The sequence below is a fragment of the Pinus tabuliformis genome, chromosome 1_2 (genome assembly GCF_031772625.1).
Source record: "Pinus tabuliformis cultivar Carrire ecotype Pingquan chromosome 1_2, CPIR1, whole genome shotgun sequence".
Lineage (NCBI taxonomy): Eukaryota > Viridiplantae > Streptophyta > Pinopsida > Pinales > Pinaceae > Pinus > Pinus tabuliformis.
The window spans coordinates 555,561,476-555,573,068 of record NC_142298.1 but is presented as its reverse complement, the minus strand read 5'-3'; positions in this window follow the sequence as shown (position 1 = coordinate 555,573,068).

Genomic DNA, 11,593 nt, shown 5'->3' with positions numbered 1-11,593 from the left:
AGCTCCAGACGCCCCCACAGCATGGGTATGCATGTGTCTGGGGAATTTTCTCCTCAAACCCGTGCCTGTGACTCCGAGATTTATGCCACTTTTTCGGGCCCAAGGCCCAGGTCACTGCCTAGAACTCAATGATAGTTTCAGAACTGAAATATAACAATAGAATAATAATATGAATGTAATTAATTGAACAAGCACTTGACTAGACCCCTACTAGCCATGACAGGCATTTCATCAAACATGTCACAAATATGTAATCTACAGGTTTAAACAACAAATATGAGCATAGGGATATCATACTTATCTAAGAATCGCTAAGATGCATTGTTCCCTTATATCATTAGTTGCATTACCATCTATTAGGTCATAGATACATTTTTCATTCATTTACAAATCAAAATGCGAGGAGATCCATACATCATCACTGCCATAATATATGCTTATAACCAGCGTAATAACAAAATAAATATAAAGGATACATCAGCCATATAATCCACATATAAACCAATACATTTAAACATAAGAAGTCAAGGAAATAACCTCTTATTAATGGATGAAAAATCCAACCCGGGATGGGACTACCACGTTCCACCCGACCATAGATTGGCTGAGCCAAATATCTCTTCAGCCAATCACCCTCATGCCATATTCCAAGCATGAATGTGGGACTCAAACCAAAATAATCAACTAGGGCATCCTGATGCTAAACCACCTCACCCTCATCAATAGAAACTAGGCTTCACAGCAATCTACACTGGATCACTAGGCCATAACAATAAACATGTAATAATAGGCTTTACCATGATCTCCACCAGATCACTAGGCCAAAATAAGCATGGATGCCAACGAATTTCTCCACCTACATCGTGAGGAATTTTCCTGTCTCCTAGTCTCTAGGCTTTACATAATCCACAGCCTGATCCAGGGATCACTAGGCCATAACCGAAACACAATTCTCTGGACTTTACCACAATTCATCCTGGATCACTAGTCCCTAACCAAGACTCCACTCTCCAGGATTTATCGTACATCCCATCATGGGGTTACTATGCCTAATGGAGAGCACCCACCTCTAGGCTTTACCATATATCCCGCCATTAACCGACCGAGGATTCATAGGCCCACCAAGGCACACAATACCTGGATTTACCACAACCCATAGTTTGGTTTAGGGGTCACTAGGCCAGTGGGTTTACCGTAATCCATAGACTAATTTAAGGATCACTAGTCCACGTGTTCTTTCTTTCGGAGATCCACCTCACTCAACATTGAATCCATCTAGAAATCTACCTCAACCAAAACATGAGAACCCCATCACACCATTGTTATCCGGAAATGGAAACTCTAGGTTGAAAACATTGTCACACCTGGAAAAACCCATGCCATAATAGCAAAGAATCACATGAAATTCCATGCATTCCAAATCTAGTAAGGAAAACACACATGCAAATTGACACCTGTAATGAATTTTGTTGTAGCTTCTTGATCTTGCTCTTCCTTTCTTGCTCCTTCCTTCCTCTTTCCTTATTTGTCTTTCTTGATCCAATGCCAAAGTGCTCCAGGAAAACTCTAAGTGTCCAAGAGAGAGAGAGAGAGAAAATAATGAGAGAGCTCCAAAATTGAACTGACAAAAGGTACCAACTGATCCTTAGAAGCATTTTTATCAATTACGCCTCTATCTTCTTCATTTTCCATTATTTTCCTTCATTTTCCTCCTCACATGCAACCTGTGACCTTTCACCTTCCTTTTCTCCTAATTTCCATTATTTTCATAAATAGATGTGCCAAAAATGCCATTTTTCCTTTCCAAAGCCTTTTCCATTGCCTTTGTCAACTTCCTTAGCCATAATAAACCAATGAACACCCACACTAGGATGTCTTGCCCAACATTCACCTTGGAATAAGTGTCCCATCAACTATGGTTATTATTTTGCCTTTATTAAATTTTATTACATGAAATTTTCACTAGGGCTATTACAGAACCCTCCCCCTTGGGGGACACCGCCCTCAGTTATCAACCACACCCATACTTCAACAAAACCGTTGAAAATAAAACATATTGCCCATGGATATTTATAAAATATCTCGATAAAGTATTTACAATGATCACCCTGCTAGAAAGAAAACCATATGACAACATGACAACATGACAACTATAATAACATGAGACCCATACTTCTTATTTATTGTTATAACATAGCTCATGGAGGTATATACATCCATATACATATGTACATATATCAAAACATCACCCAAACATTTTCCAAAACATATACCAAACATCATACCAAAACTGCTTTGCCTCAGCTATCAAACATTGAAGGATACATAGCCCGCATCTTATCTGCCATCTCCCATATAGCTTCATGAAGCCCAAAGTTCTTCCACTACACTTTAACCTGCTCAATTTCTTAGTTCCAGAGCATGAGCACCTTTCTCTGCAATATAAACTGAGGCTTCGGATAGAATTATCTATCTGGCTGCACCTGTAATACATACCAATCAATGACATGATTGACATCTTTAACATACTTCTTAAGAAATGAGACATGGAAAACATCATGTACTTTTATTTTCGGAGGCAGTGAAAGTCGATAGACTACTAATATGATCCTCTGAATAATCCTGAAAGTTCCACAAAACTGGGGTGCCATCTTGGCACATGACCCAATCCGCAAAGAGATCTTCTTTGGTTTTATGCACAAGTACACTTGTTCCCCAACCTGCAACTCCTTGAACAACCTATTCCAATCTGCATAGCTCTTCTTCCTATCCTGTGTTGCTTTCAGATCCTTCTTGATTACCTGCATTTCCTGCTCCATGTCTGCCAACATGTCCAGTCCAATCAACACCCTATTAACTAGATCACTCTAGTTGATGGGAGTATTGAAAATCTACCCATACAATGCCTCAAATGGACTCATCTTAAAAGATTCATGATACCCATTGTTGTAAGCGAACCCTACCATTAGAAGATATTCTTCCCACTTTTGTTGTTGATGCATCATGTACATCCTCAACATGTCCTCCAATATCCTATTGACCCTCTCATTCTGTTCATCTGTCTGTGGATGATAAGTTGTATTAAAGGCAAAATCTGTGCCTAAACCTGCAAACAACTCCTTCCAAAACTTGGAAGTGAACTTTGCATCGTTGTCTGACACAATCTTCTTTGGAACTCCCTGCAATCTGATCATGTGCCTAATGAAGACTTGCGATACATCACTCTTTTAGAATGTAGAATTCACTGGAATGAAGGGTGCTACCTTTGTCAACCTATCCACTACTACCATGACGGAATCATGTTTTCTCACTGTCCTCAGCAAACCTATGATAAAGTCAATGGAAATGACCTCCCATTTCCATTTTGGAATCGCAATCGGTTGTAGCATTCCACCTGGATGATTACACTTTGCGTTCACCTCCTAACAATCCAAGCACCTAGCCACAAACTCTGCAACATATTTCTTCAGATTCGACCAATAATAAAACTTATTCACCACTGTCAGCGTCTTCTAATATCCTAGGTGACCTGAATATGGTTTCGCATAAAACTCCCTCAAGATCATCTTCTTGAGCTTACTATTGTCTAGCACATATATCTTGTCTATAAACCTGACCAATCCATCTATTGTAATATAATAATCCACATCTTATGCACTTGCACCTGTACTTTATTGTAACATGTGCACAATCTCCATATACATGTCATCCTGTTGACCTGCCTACAAAATCCTATCCTGTAGATCTGTCCCATAGGAATGCACAGTTGCTATATGATTTACCTGTATCCACCTGCTAAGAGCATCTGCGACCTTGTTCTCCTTTTCTTTGATGTATTTGATCTCAAAATAAAACTCATTGATCGTGGCCAACCATATAGATTGTCTGGCATTCAGATTCGATTGGTCAAATCGATACCTCAATCCACTATGATCACTCATCAATATAAATCTCCTGCCAAGAAAATAGTGCCTCCACATATTTAATGCATATATGATTGTTGCTAGCTTAAGATCATGTGTTGGATAGTTATGCTCATGCTCAATCACTTTCTATGACTCATAGCACACTACCTATCCTTCCTACATAAGCACTCCACCAAGTCCTCTCTTGCAAGAAATTGTACATACTACAAATTATTTTTCCGGATCCATGATCTTTAACATTGGAGAATGTGTCAACAACTTCTTAAGCTACTCAAAACTGGCCTCACACTCCTTTGTCCATTCAAACTTCTTACCTTTTCTCTGCAATGATGTAATAGGATAAGCAATTTGTGAGAAGTTCCCGATGAACCTCCTGTAATAACTGTTGGGTATTAAAATTGTCATTCACTTTCATTACACTTTCACTATCATGTCCATTACATCACCTCCATTTCACCTTCATTTCACTACCATGTCACTACATTCATCTCACTTTCATCATTATTGGGTCACATTTATGTTTTTCCAAACTTTATTAATTCTTAGCATTTTTAAGTGAATTTGTGGTTAAAAATTAGAAAATAATGTGCATATGCTTATACTTAACAAGTGGGATGAGATTGTTGACATGTGTAGGTCAAAAAGAAACTTCTAAAAGACCTTTATGTGGCATCCTAAGATCAAACTCGAATTTGAGTAGAGAAGATCATGGGATCATGAGGATATGTGTCACATTTCCTATTTGTATTGAAACTCTAAGAAGACATGTGTCTTATCATTTCCTATTTTGATTATAACTCTAGAGATATAGGGAGAGATTCATGGACTCTCATTAATGAGATAACTTCTCATCTTTTTGTATAAATAGGAGATCTCTCTAAAGCTTTTGTTAACTTTGTTAGCCCAACTTGTTATTACTTTGTACTTCGTAATTTTGAAGAATTTGAATAAAGCTTTGAGGTTCCCAACATGGAAGGAGATGTGAAGTAGGAGATGTCATGGAGCATATTAGAATGTAAGGTAGAGTAGATTTTATTTTTTAATTTTGCTTTGATTTCATTCAACTATGTCATTTTATTTTTATGATTGTTTTCAAGTTTAATAGTTTAGATTTTCCATTTATGCAAGTTTAATTCATGCAAGTGTGTTCAACCGGTTGATTGTAGATTTATCTAACTGTGTAATCTATGCTTGAAAAAATAGTCCAAGAAAGTAGTCCTCCTATTTTCCAATTGGTGCTTGGAGCATTAGACTGTAAGGTAGAGTAGATTTTATTTTGTAATTTTGCTTTGATTTCATTCAAGTATGTCATTTTATTTTTATGACTGTTTTCAAGTTTAATAGTTTAGATTTTCTATTCATGCAAGTTTAATTCATGCAAGTGTATTCAACCGGTTGATTGTAGATTTATCTAACTGTGTAATCTATGCTTAACAAAATAGTCCAAGAAAGTAGTCCTCCTATTTTCCAATTGGTGCTTGGAGCATTAGAGCACACAGTAGATTAGTTTTCCTTTACATGTTTTGTATTTGCTTTCCATTTCAAATTAGCATAACTGACTGTGTTTCCTGTGCTTGTTAAATTGTCTCAAGAAGGTGGCTCTACCATTTTCCAAACTTAAAGGAGTTTATAAAATAGATTGTTCATGTGGGAAACGTTACATTGGTGAAACAGGTTGTTCCTTGCAAACAAGACTGAAAGAACATGTAGCATATATTAGGAATGATAGATCTCGTACCTCGGCCTTGGCAGAACACTCCTCTAAAACTAGGCACCATCTCTGTTTGGAAAATGCCTCAATTGTCACAAGAGAAGAACATCATCATAGGCGAAAAATTAGAGAGGCCCTTGAGATTATGAAGCATCCACAGAATCTCAATAGGGACAATAGCATCGAGATCAGTAGTAGCTGGTTTCCCTTAATAAGAGAAATTATGACCTCCAATGCTTCCTAGGTTTGCCCTCAATAGGTAATTTCCTTCTTTTTTTAATCAAACTCAAGGCATTAATAATAATATTCAAATATAATAATTATTAATCTACTAAATTATTAATAATAATTAAGTAGTAGATAATTCATAATTTGTACTATTATTAATTATGACTATTCATCATAAATTACTACTTACGAAAAATTATTATTAATTATCTCTGATTATTATTATAGATTATAAACTATTAGTATTATCATTAATTCATAAAAATAAGAATAAATCCAATTAACCCTAAAATAATCTATTTAATATTCAAATGAATTAATAATCTCATTAATTTTAATAAATTAACTCATTATTAATAATAATATTTAGTATAACATAACCCTTACTAATTATTACTATTATTTATTTATAAACCACTATTGACAATAACTAATTATTTATAACAATTATAATACTTACTATTTATTATTTTTATTAATTATCATAAATTATTATTATCAATTATTTTTAGATGATTAATAAATTTAACTACAAGAAATTATATTATAAATTATTCTAAATTATTATATACAAAAATAAAATAAATTAAATCATTATATACAAAATTATTATTTATTAAGAAAAATTATTAATTATTAAGTGAGAAAATATTTTACTAAGTAATTTCACCTTTTATTATTAATATTATTTATCATCAGAAATCAATATTATATGATTAAAAGTAAAATAAACCTAATTTAATAAAAAAATAAATATTTTGATAATATTAATTATTAAACAGCCGACTTTCAACTTTTTTCCTTAAACCAATACAGCTTACCTCATAATTATTTATATCTCGCTATCAAGCTCTTCTTCTATCAACACTCAATAATAGTCCTGATGATGGATCCCTGTTGGGATTTGAAACGTTGACAGCAAAATGGTTTTTACTGTGGGTTCTTCGATTAAAGAATGAGTTTGTAGTCCTTGAAGGATTCCAACTCCTTTTGCTTCAAAATGAGAGAAATGAACGTGGAGTTGATGGCTCTTGTGATATGTCCCCAATCCTGGACTCTTCCACCATTAGCACTAAATCCAGTCCAAACCGATCAAGAACTCCACCGTCCAACCATCTGGTCGAGGGAATTTATCTTTTGCGAAGGATTTTAGTACCTTAAGTATTTCCTCCAAATCGGCACCCATATCTGGTCTTCAATTTGTGTACTACCCTCCCCTGCTCCTCATAGAAGGACTCAAAGAAAGAAACAACTTCCTTCTAGATATCTAAAGTGGAATATACCATGTTTCCATTTGAATCTTTAATTTTCCAAATAGTATTGATGTTCCTCTTGTAATTTTCATACCTGTGGAAAAATGTAGTGTATTTGTCCCCCTCTTTAAGCCACAATGCTCTACTTTTCAAGCACCAGGTGAATATTCCTCTTTTTTTCCTACAACTCCTTTAAACTATTGATGAGGTCCAGGGAAGCGTTTCTAACATCCAGGATCTTACTGATTCTTTCCAAATCCATTTTGATGCCAACTATTTCCTTTATTATGGATCTTTTCTTATTTCGCTTCCACTTTCTAACCTCATATTTTAATGCTTGTAGTTTTCGATGGATGGCATGCATGGGTGAAATATCATATGCCTTGTGTTGTGTCTAGAAAGTTTTAATCAGAGTGTTAAAATCGGCATCCTCGAGCCAAATTCAGTTAAATTTGAATGGCATACCCAAGCGCATCTCCTCCCTTCACCAATGTAATAAAATGGGCAAATGATCAGAGATATAAGTCTTGAGGACATTAGATTGAAGGAACCCCAATCACTCAACAAGGTTTTCGTGGACAAAAAAATTGTCAAGTCTCTTGCCAATATGTTGGGGGCCTGCTTGGCCATTGTGCCAAGTGGGCATTATAGGATGAGGACGAATGTCTAACAGATTATTATCACTGATAATCGAATGGAGTCTATCCGCAAGTGGATCCTTTCTACAATCTGAGCCCCAACATTCCTTCAATGAAGCAGTGGCATTAAAATCCCTAGCCACAATGAGAGAGTCAATCTTGAGTATGTCTGACGCATCCAAATGGTCCAAAATGTCATGCAATCTTGGTATGGGGCATATAAATTTAGTAGATGTAGACGACGAACCAGTCCCCAGAGACGACCTAAGATAAAGATACCTGCAAAACATCTATATGTCCAGAAGATTCCATAGTGTCGTGAAGCCCCCAGAAAGGCCCAACAAGTCAAGAGCCACCATATGGCAGTCAGGGGAATTTTCCAGAAATATTCAAGCATCTTGTGGGCAGTCGTCATAGTTTCTTGTAATAGGATGATGAGAGGACGAGTGGATCAGAAGAGATCTCTGAGGCAGAGGAATTTTTGCGAGTCTCCCAGACCTCGCATATTAAGGGATAGGCATAAATTCATGTTCCATGTTGACTGGGCATGGATGCTCTAAGGGCCCAAGGTTCAATAGGAGTGCTAATGGGAATATCAATGAGGGAAGATGATTTTGTGAAGGGGGATGGGTTTGATTTTTGGGTGACCCTAGAAATGGTGACTTCCCCTACCCCCACCACGACGAACAATGATATTGAGAGTCGGATTGGGATCGATAAAAGGTGAGATCTTAGGTTGTCCCTAATGTATGGATATGGTGTGTAGATTGAGAGCAGGGTTCGCAAGGAGAAAACCAATGTCCTTATCCATCGAGTTTCGGGGAGATGATTCAAGTGAAGGAGGTATATGGGAAGAACAATGAGGAGCGGATTGGGAGTATGTGGGGATTTCTTTGATGTCTGCAAAAGGGATGGTTGATTAACAATGATCAGATTCTTAAGGGGCATCAATGAAACGAGAGGTAAAGGTGAAATAGTGCGGGAAACAAAGAGAGAAGATGATATTCACTACATTTATGTAATTTTATATTTGGAGTTATTCAACCATTCAAAACACTTTATTATTAATATATAATATAAAATAAAATAAAATAATAATATAAATATTTTAATAAATTTTATTTACTTTTAAAATTATTTAATAACCTAGTTAGAAAAAAATTCAAAGTTTCTCCTAGTTTAATCATATTATAATAATTTGTAGTATGGTGTGAACTAACAAAAACCACGGAAATAATAGTTTCATACCTAACGTCAAAGACCAATAGATAAGAAAATAGGCGAGAAAGTGATCTTACACGGAAAAATCAAGTGCGACTTTATATATATAATTATTAAATTAAAATATTTTATAAAATCAATTAAATTTTAATAATAAAATCGGGTTCATAAAAGGATTTATATTAAAATTTAGATTTAATAAAGTAGTATGATTACTTTATTTTGGATTTAATTTAATATAAGTTAATTTTTGTAATTTTATAAAGAGTAAATTAATTGATTTATATAGGATTTAATTGAGACAAGAGCCTCATTCTACAGCTCAGTGGGAGGGGATGTGTAAGTTTGTCCGTCCATCGTAGTTTTTTAAAATAAAAATAAAAAAATAAAATTTATATTCTAAATAGAAAATGAATATGTTGTAAAGTAATTAGAAGTAAAAAAATGTGTGAATAAGATGTTTAAATCTTATACTTTTCAAAAATATTTCAACAAGAGATTTAAATAAACTATTTGAAGATCTATGTTAACTAATTTATGTTGATATCAACTTCATATATATCTATATAAAAAAAAGAAAAAAAAGAAAATAAAATAAAATAAAATAAAAAAAAAAAAAAAAAAAAAAAAGATTTTATGGTTAAAATTTTTATTTGGTCCTATATATATATTCTATTTAGAATTCAAAAATACAATTTAAACAATGAAAAATAACACATTGTATTTTGCACTTTAAAATGTTTGCATGTGAAGAAATGTGATCCCTCTATGCTCAAGTTAGATTCGTACTTAAATGGATCTATGCTAGTTTTTATTAAGTTTTAAATTTAAATTTTATGAAGAAGAAATGACCGTGAAAATGTGCAACAATGAATTGGCTCTATTCAACCTTTAGAATAATTTCGATCCCAAAAATATATTAAATATTTATAAATACATTGATTTTCAAAAATTGAATTACCACATATAAACAATTATTATGTTTTATTGTTAATTCAACATAAAATTAAAAATATATTTTTGAATGCATAAATGGATTCAGCACCTTGAAAAACTTTGGGGTACTCAAATCCTACAAATTAAACAACTTAAACTCAAGTTTTTAATGTATGAGACCACCTTGTTTGTGGGACAAGACTCAACTTTTTAATGTATGAGACCTCCTTGTTTGTGAGACAATACTCATGTTTTTAATGTATGAGACCCCCTTGTTTGTGGGATAAGGGTGCAACAATTTGATTGCTAAGTCTATAAAGGCATACATACTCTACCCCCTTTAGTTTTGAACCTGTGATCTCTTAGGTGGAAACACATGCTCTTAGCCAATTCCGTCCAGTTCCCTCACCACACTGGTGTTTTTTTTTCTACATTGCAAGGTTATAACATTGTTAGTGTTTATCTACGTTGTAACCCTAGGTCCATGTCTTTGTATCTTCCCAATTTGTATTACACCATTTCGTTGTGACAATGGAGGTCTGAAAATAAATTTGTTAAGGTGTGGTTTGATTCCTTTGTTTTGGTCATTGCAACAATATTTACACATTGTTCTTCCACAGTCGTTGTGTTAACGTAACACCGCATGAGCTGAGTGAGCCGAGTGAGTGGGTCGAGAAAGCAGTGAGTGAGCTGAGTGAGCAGTGTGTGAGCACCGAGTAGTGAGTGGTGTGAGCCAACGAATAGCATGCAGTGTGTGAGCAGTGAGCAGTGAGCAGTGTGAGCAGGGAGCTTTTATGCAACAAAAGTATCGAGCAGCGAGCAGGGAGAAACGATAACCTGAGTAGCGGGGAGTAGTGGTAAGTATCGAGCAACGGGACAGGGGTATACAACCATAGGTAAGGGTTAGTCTTTCTCCAACTGAGAGTGTTTGTGTGGGACCACAACACAGAACTACGGGAACAATTCTGCCCCATTTTTCTCTATGTCTTTTTTGAAATAGAAATTTTAATTTTTCTTATTTGTTGGGGTTGAAGAAATCATTTTGATCTGAAAATAGAGGGATTAAACAACATCAAAATGTTATTTAAATCCATGTGCATGCCTGAAGTGGGTCAAGCCAGTTGTAAATCAGGGGATGCTAGTTTTGTTGGAAGTAAAAACTAAATTTCAGTGGAAAACATATCCCCTCACAATCTTGGATTAGTAAAATGCTCTTCAAATTGTTTTGAGGCGGTGAAAATTCTAATAGAGACATATCATGAATTAGAATGAAAACCCCTTTTACCATAGTTTTAGAAGGTTAACACAAACAACCCAACCGATAAGTGGATCTTTGTAAATGAGAAGCAATATTTGGGGATATTAAAGCACAGGCAAGCTAGGAAAAGGAAACAGTTGCAGGAAAAAAGACTCATCATGATCTTACCAAAAGTAACAAAAAACAACATTGGGGCAACAACTATAAGGGGCCTTTCAATAGTGAAACAAATTGACCAAGGAGGTAACAAAGGAAAAAAGAAGGAGGCACTCTCTTCCCAGGAAACATACAAGACAAAACAAATCAGAATTGAAACCTTTGCATTAAACAAAGGGAAGAGTAAGGATGGACATCAAAGCAACAAAGACTTATACAGTCCCACAACCTCACCTTTAGTATGGTCTCCAGAACTATATGTAAAT